We start from the raw sequence: 7,965 nt of genomic DNA, 5'->3' as shown, positions 1-7,965 counted from the left end.
CATTGCTGTTGGGAGTGCAAACTTGTACAGTCACTTTGGAAATCAGTATGGTGGTTTCTCAGAAAATTGGGAATCAATCTACCTCAAGACCCAGCAATACCAATCTTGGGCACATATCCAAAGGATGCTCAATTATACCTCTATTATTTCTTATGTGTCTGTTGGTTGTCTGGGCAGGAGCTGGTCCAGGCTGGGTCTCTGGTGTGACCTGGGCAAATCTGGTTAAGGAGCACAAGAGCCAGAAAACATAGTTACTTAAGGCTCAAGCTCAGAACTTTTACTTCCCCTTCATTCTCTTGAGAAAAACAAAGTACATAACTGAACCCAAGTATCCAGGGTAGGAAAATGCACCCCACTCTTACAAAAGGAACTTGAAATTCATTGCAAAGGGCATGGATGTAGTACAGGATGAAGTCCTGTGCTAATTCTGGGATCTCCTTCAGAGGAGAAGGCTTAAGTTTAGGACTTGTTCCTCCAGAGAGTGGGTCCATACAACTTGTCTGCAATTGTGGGAGGTGAGTCCCTTCTTTGGAATTGGTGATGTGGATTATGACTTGAAGCTACTAAGCACTGGTTTTCTTCCTAACTCCCTGAGTTTGGGTTCTAAGCCCTTCTCCAGGCAATGCTCTGATGGTTTTTGGCATAGTATTTGAGCCATAAGATGCAAATATTTGAGCACAGTAATAATTCTATTCCTTGGTATGTATTATTAGATAAGCACATTGTCAACTACTCATAGCAAGCTGGACAGAGCTTTCTTCACAACAGATACTTAACCTGCTGACAGGGGAAAACAACTTTCTCAGTTTGAAAAGCTGAAAGTCTGTTCTCTGATGATAAACTCACAATTTAAAAGCAGTATATAGCCACCACTCTTTTAATGAGCCCACTATCATGATATGATTTTTTTAACCCAAATTCCTATAGTTCCTATATAGCCCCAGAACTTTGTAGTCAATAGGGGTAAGGAAAGGTGGTAGAAGACATATAATTTTAAAGTTGGGCAGCTAATCACATGTATTGTGCCTCAGAAGGGCTCACAGGGAAACAATGGGGTTTTACTGATGTATAATGTTTGAATAACATCTTTAAAAATATAGCATTGGTGTGTTATGTGTGTGTGTGTGTGTGTGTGTGTGTGTACAGTGTGTGCATGTGCACACATGCACATGTGTTTGAGCATCAGAGCACAACTTTCAGAGTTGTTTTTCTCTTTCTACCATGTAAGGCCTGGAAATCAGATTTATAACATCAAGAATAATGGCAAATGCCCTCATCCACTGTCCTGGCTGGTTTTGTGTATCAACATGATGCAAGCTAGAGTCATCAAAGAGGAAGAAGCCTCAATTGAGGAAATGTCTCCATGAGATCCAGCTGTAAGGCATTTTTCTCAGTTAGTGATCAATGGAGGAGGGCCCAGCCCATTGAGGGTGGTGCCATTCCTGGGCTAGTTGTCCTGGGTTCTATAAGAAAGCAGGCTGAGCAGGCCAGGGGAAGGAAGCCAGTAAGCAGCATCCCTCCATGGCCTCTGCATCAGCTCCTGCCTCCAGGTTCCTACTCTTTTGAATTCCTGTCCTGACTTCCTTCAGTGATGAACAGTGATGTGGAAGTGTAAGCCAAATAAACACTTTCCTCCTCAACTTGCTTTTCGGTCATGGTGTTTCATCATGGCTATAGAAACTCTAACTAAGACTCCCACTAATCCATTTCACCAGCCCAATGAGTAATATCTTACAGAATTATGAGAAGAACCGGCCATGTATGGAAGTGGGATTGACATACTAGAAGAAAGCCACTAGAAAGCCTTTCTGATGCTCTGGTACAGGGTGAATTTGATAGATCAGAATTTGCAATGAATCTAGAAAACCATAGACATCTAATTGCTGGAACGGTATCTTTAAAGAAAGGTCTGTGGGTCACTGTCACTTCTAAGGGGCTTCCATCAAGCTCTTCAGACAGACCTAGGCCCTCTGGTGGTCAAACGCACCAAAAGTTGGGAAGAAGAGTGATTGGAATCAAGGACAAGGTAGACCCTGCAGGCCTCTTTGTAGATGTCTACTGCTGTCTAAATATGGTGGTTGTCAGGGATTAGAAGCTCCATCCAAAATTTGGCCAAATTCCTCTTTCTGACACTGCCTCCCCTTTTTGAGACAGTGATCTCTATATAGCTGTCCTAGAAATTGCTATGTAGACCAGGCTGGCCTTGAACTGACAGAGACCTGAATGCCTCTGTCTCATGAGTGTTTGAATTAAAGGCATGTACTACCACACCCAGCTTCATTTTGACCAATTTAACTGAACTATAAGATACAAGATAAAAGTCTTGGGTGAATGTAAGTTTATCTTAGGCAAGTCCACATGGATTCTAGAGAATGGGACTTGGGTTGAGTCATTTTGTTTTTGTAATTCACATAGAATTTACTTGAAGTAGGGCCTTACAGTTTTCTCTGCTGTACTCAGGAGGCCTGAACTTTGCTCTGGAATCCTGGGAAGTTTCATATGGCCCGCTCCATGTTCTTGCACCCTATTTGACCAGCTGCTCATCCTCATGAAGTGATCATGGTACTGGTAGGCAGCCCTCTTTTATTTGGGATCACATACTTCATCTGATCCTGTCAGCACTCTTTCATCTTACCTTAAATACTGAATATTTTCTTATTAGGCCTTCAGTGAAACTACCAGCTTCATAGTACTCCAAGTTTCATTGACTTGTGGGTTTGGAGGAGGGTGATGTGATATTAGAGAGGAAGGTCGTTTTGTTGAAAGGGCACGCACTGATATTAGAGGCCTCATCATAAATAGATCTCATAGTGAAACACTGATGATCCTCCATTTTCCCATGGTAACATTAGTTCAGGAATGCAAGAAAGATGACAGGAGAAAGAAGGAAGAAAGAAACTCAGTTGCTGTCAGTAGTCCCTCATTTATTCAATTATGTGTCCTGCTGATGAATATGCAAAGCATTTAATAAGACCTTTAAGAGCCTTCAAAGCCTACTACCTAATTCCTATCTTTTCTTATTTCCCAGGATATACTTGACATTGTGTAACACTTGAGTCCCTGAAGACCACCTAGGGAAATATTTCAACATGCTTGAGAAAGTCTGAGAAAGACTGACAGAGATGATGGGGTAGTGACACTTTGCTTGCTTTCAGATTAAGATGGCAGTATTATGATCATGTGACCATCTGAGAAAAAACAGAAAGCCTTCTGTATCCACAAAGACTTTTCTTTACATACTTGGGACAAACCTTAATGCTTTCTTTGATACATGCCCATATTTCATCTTTTCTCTACAATGTCTAGAGCAGGAGGTAAGTCTTCTGATGTTCTATGTAGTCTACATATCATCATTCTTGATCATGCTAATCAGAGTAAGTAATGCTAGCTACTAGAAAAAAAATCTGCAGATAGTGGGTCAGCACAGCTAGGTTTAGTTTTCATTCACATAATAGCCAAATTAAAAGTTAGTGGGTGGTAGGAATAGCCTAGTTCCATGAAGTCAGTCTAGGATTTAACCCTCTCTCATGTTGTTAATTGCACTGTCAGTGTCAGTGTGCTCAGTAATATTGCAAGGTTGCCAGGAGTAGGAAAGAGTAGAGTTGAGGCTTACTTGGTTTTAGTTGTCCTGATCTAGAATGGAAATTACTTTGGCTAAAATGTCATTGAACTAGTCACCTAATGTTACCTAGATACAAGGAGAATGGACAGAACAGTTTAGTTTTGTGCCCAGGAAGGGAACTTGACATTTGGTAAGCAATTGCAACACTGTTGAAATGTCCAGGATGCACCTGTTACACCGTAAGCACTTAAAAATGTTCACTGAACAAGTAAATGAATGGTGTGTCTGTAGGCTTCTACTGTTGTGTTTTTCATAGAGGGTGAATGGGAAGGAAATAATTCTAGGGGAATGCAGATATTTATCTGCCATACCTATTATAGTCACATGACAATTTGTATTTGTGAAGTTATTTCACAAGGACCATGGTCTCTTGAAGACACATTTTAGTTTATTCAACAAATATTCCAGTGCCTTCTATGTGTCAGGTGCTATGGTATGTTGCACAGAAGATAGAGTAAAATTCATAATTTCTGCCAACTAGTAGTTAACCTAGAATAATTTTTGTGGGAAGAGAGAAAAGAAGTCAATGATTACTAATTTTGTGGGTGCCATGATAGGAAAATGGATGAACTGTTGTGGGAATGTTGAAAAAGGACATGTGATTCAGTCAGAGATGGGCATTATAGGGGTTCATTGGCCAGATTAGAAATACTTGAGTGTAATGGTCATGATACCCATAAGAGAGAGGTAAAGGGAAGGGTATATGCAAATCTGACAATTTAGGGAACTCTTGGAGGCAGTGATGATAAGGGATGAGGCTGCAGGGATAGGTCTAGACTGAGTTATGAAATACTTACCAACTGCATTAGATGAGAAAGGAATGAATAGAGATTAGGAATAGGGATGATGAGGCAAACCTTTATTGAATGAAATAATTGACACACAATAAAATCTAAACAGAAGTTGTACCATCTACATCTATCCAAATCTATTTTTCATCCAAAGATCTGCTTCAGATAAATGACTGATAATATTGAAGAAGCAAACACAATGCCTTCTCAGTGTCATAATAACAACTCTTTCATGGGAAGAAGTTAAACACAAGAGACCACCCAAAAGTGCAATAACCTCCGTCTCCACACAATTTTGCCTTTGAGAGTGGAAAAGCAAAGAGTTCCTTTTGAAATAAAACAAGAGAAGTGATTCATGATTTTGCAAGAATTCTATTTATCCACGGAGTGGACACTTCTAAGAATGTGTTTTCAGATGGACCATGGGGAACAAAACCCTAGAAACAATTCCAGGAGCAAGTTCTGCATCATTGAAGATGTTAAAATTGTTCAGTCAGGGGACCAGGTATTCATCCCAGTACAATTGATAGCTGTTGAGCATTCATGCATGCATTAAGTACGTGTGAATCACACATTTGTATCCTGAATTATATCAAGTGTTTCAGGAAGGTAAAAGATAGGTAAGGATATGCCCTTGTCCTTAAGAAGTTACAGCTATCACATGGATCTGGAAGTTTCTAACAAAGGATGTACTCTATTTAAGGATTAAAATAGATATACATAATATGTATACACTCATGTACATACATATGTATTAGCCTTCAAGTACAAAGTCCAGCTTAACTATCTATACTTGGGCAACTAGTAACTGGTTGACCTGTAATTTTCACTTTAAAATGAAAATACTTTCAGCTACACTACAATTACCAGGACTAGATAAGATGACTCTCTAAAGAACTGCACATTGGTTTAAATTGTTGAAGGTAAGTGCTCTAGTACTCTCTAGCAGTGTTTAGCAAAGTGTGTGGGGCAAAAACACTTATGTCCAAGGATGGTAATATATATTTCTCAAAGAGAGAGTTCTGTGATTAAATTTGAAAAAAATAAAACATGGTTCTTAGGTTGTTAAGATGCTATTATGTACTGTGGATCTCAAGGAAAGCAATTGTACTGTCTCTTTTCTTAAATTACACTGCTCTTGGAACAATTGAACCTCTCTGGGGCCAGCATCTCCAGGGTTGTGAGATTCACAAGTCTCACTTTGAAAAAGATAAGTATAATTTTTGGTAACCTGGAAGCCTTATCAAAAATTCTGTAAATTTATGTGATAATTTCCCCAGCACTGAGATACTTAAAAGGAAAGGGCCAGCAACTCTTTGACAAAGTTAGAGAGGACTCCTCCATAAAATTGGGGGACATATGGTGTTGTAGTGGACACATTTAATATTAATATTGATGTTAAGATTGGTATTAATATTAGCAGGGCAGTAGGACATACAAAGCAACAAAAGTGAAGAGACTTGAACTGAATCTGAAAGATTTTTATATAATTAGACTTAAAGTTTATTTTTATTATTTTATATCTATGGGTGTCTTGCCTGCATACACATATATCTGCCTGCAGCGGTCAGAGAGGGTGCTGGATCCCCTGGAACTGGAGTTACAGATGGCTGTGAGCTGCCGCCTGGGTGCTGGGAATCAAACCCCGGTCCTCTGTAAGAGAGCCACTGAAACTGTTTTTCTACTTATAATTAAACTTTCTATAAAACATTAAAAGTCATAAGAACCAACTCCGTTTGGAACAATAGGGGTACAGAAACACCTCCAGCAAGAAAAGACTTGTTCAGAGTTCACCGGGACGGTATCTTTCCCTCTTTTTCTCACTCAGCACACTTCAGGCTCTGCCTGGCTGGGTTAGATCTTTCTGGAATAAGCAGGCAATGACATTCAGCATGGCGCTGAGAAGCCCAGAAAGCAGGAGAACCACCACTCATTTAGGTGAGGGGTGAGGGTGGTGTGTGTGTGTGTGTGTGTGTGTGTGTGTGTGTGTGTGTGTGTGTGTGTGCTGAGAAGCCGAGAAAGCAGGAGAACCACCACTCATTTAGGTGCGGGGTGAGGGTAGTGTGTGTGTGTGTGTGTGTGTGTGTGTGTGTGTTCTCCGAGGGTGCGGGGTGAGGGTAGTGTGTGTGTGTGTGTGTGTGTGTGTGTGTGTTCTCCGAGGGGGCGGGGAGGTGGGGACGCCTGAGGGTGTGGGGGGGGAAACAGTAATTGAAGAGCAGGGGCGGGGCTTCCTTAAGAAGGAGCCTGGCTGTCCTGGGGGAGGGGCCCCTGAAGTGGGTGGAGCGGCTCTGTGGGCCAGGAGCGGCCATGGGCTGACAGGGTGCGAGGGGCGGGGCTCAGGGCGTGGCTTGGCGAGGTGCTGGGCGGAGCCGAGCGCTGAGGAGACCGAGCGCCGGGCGTCCGTTACAGGTGCCCGGGAGGAGTGACGGGGGCGCCTCCTCAGCGCTGGGTGCGGCGAGGGCGCCGGCGCCTCGGGAGCCTTAGGTGAAGACGCCAAAGAGAGCGCGAGACGTCGGCGGGGAGCTGCCTCGGCTCAGGTGCGCTTCTCCTTCCGGACGGGTCTCCGTCTCTTGAGTCCTTTACTTTCTGTCAAGGGTCGCGGTGGCCTAGGTGCGCCCGGCTGTTCCCAAGTCTCCTCAGGACGCCTGCGGGGTAGGGTGAGGGGTGGCGTGGGGGTGAGGCCGGACCCGCCCGGCGTGGCCCGTGGTCTCGGGGAAGACGCCTGAGCCCAGGCGAGTGCGGCCTCAAGCCTGCCCCGGCCCGCGCTGGTTCGCGAGCCCCAGGTGCTCTCCGGGCGGGCGGGCGGGCGGGCGGGCGGGCGGGCGGGCGAGGTGAGCAGCCTAGAGTTTACCTGGGAAACTTCCCAGACTCCTTGAATGGAGGAAAGGGGGTGAAAAAGTCCTATTCCCGCGTTTTGCACATTGCAATGGGATTTCTACCTCTTCTGTGCTTTTTCTCTCTTCCGTGATTCTCCTTTAATACAGGGAGATAGAATAGTTAAGTTGTGGGACAGATGCCAAGCCAAACATAGATTTCTTTAAAGGAAGTACGTAAAAGTTTTTTGCTTTTGTAATTAAAATATTTTGACTCATTGCAGGTAGGCAGTCAATAGAGTTGTGTTTTCTCTTTTACTGTAACAGAATTTACAACAATTCCCGTTTTTTTTTCGTACTTGTTTATTCAACTTGGTTAAAACCATTTCTAGACGGTAATGTTAATAGCATTTGCCTCTGAGATTCGAGATTTGTTTCTTATCATCTCCTTTGTAAATTTTTGTGTAGGGGTTGCTAAGGAACATTTTGCCCTTATAACTAGAAGAGAAACACTTTTTTTAATCCTTCACGAAAATTTAAATAGGTCTTGAATTTTGCTTCGTTTAATTTATAACTACTCATGAATAGAACTTACCGATGAAGAAATGAATGCAGATTGAGAGAAAATAAATTCGAGATTCTGTTAGGACATCTGGCAAGTGTTGTCTAGTCGGCACTAAGATTTATTGGTATTAGGTTTTTCTGAAACCAGACACAGAAACCGTGTAAGGGTATAGAC

At 42.6% G+C, this 7,965-nt stretch overlaps 1 protein-coding gene across 2 annotated transcripts in view; it reads left to right on the top strand.

The window, feature by feature from the left end:
• The first annotated feature begins 6,734 nt into the window (after window positions 1–6,734).
• The window catches only part of Tc2n (tandem C2 domains, nuclear), a 51,378-nt gene continuing 50,147 nt past the window's right edge, over window positions 6,735–7,965 (top strand). For both annotated transcript variants that reach the window (XR_009382734.1, XM_059279012.1), the window contains exon 1: window positions 6,735–6,950. The gene's annotated coding sequence lies outside the window, so the exon portion shown is untranslated. The remainder of the gene's footprint in view (window positions 6,951–7,965) is intronic.

The sequence above is a fragment of the Peromyscus eremicus genome, chromosome 14 (assembly GCF_949786415.1).
Source record: "Peromyscus eremicus chromosome 14, PerEre_H2_v1, whole genome shotgun sequence".
Classification (NCBI taxonomy): Eukaryota; Metazoa; Chordata; class Mammalia; order Rodentia; family Cricetidae; genus Peromyscus; species Peromyscus eremicus.
This window is presented reverse-complemented; position numbering and strand designations above follow the sequence as displayed.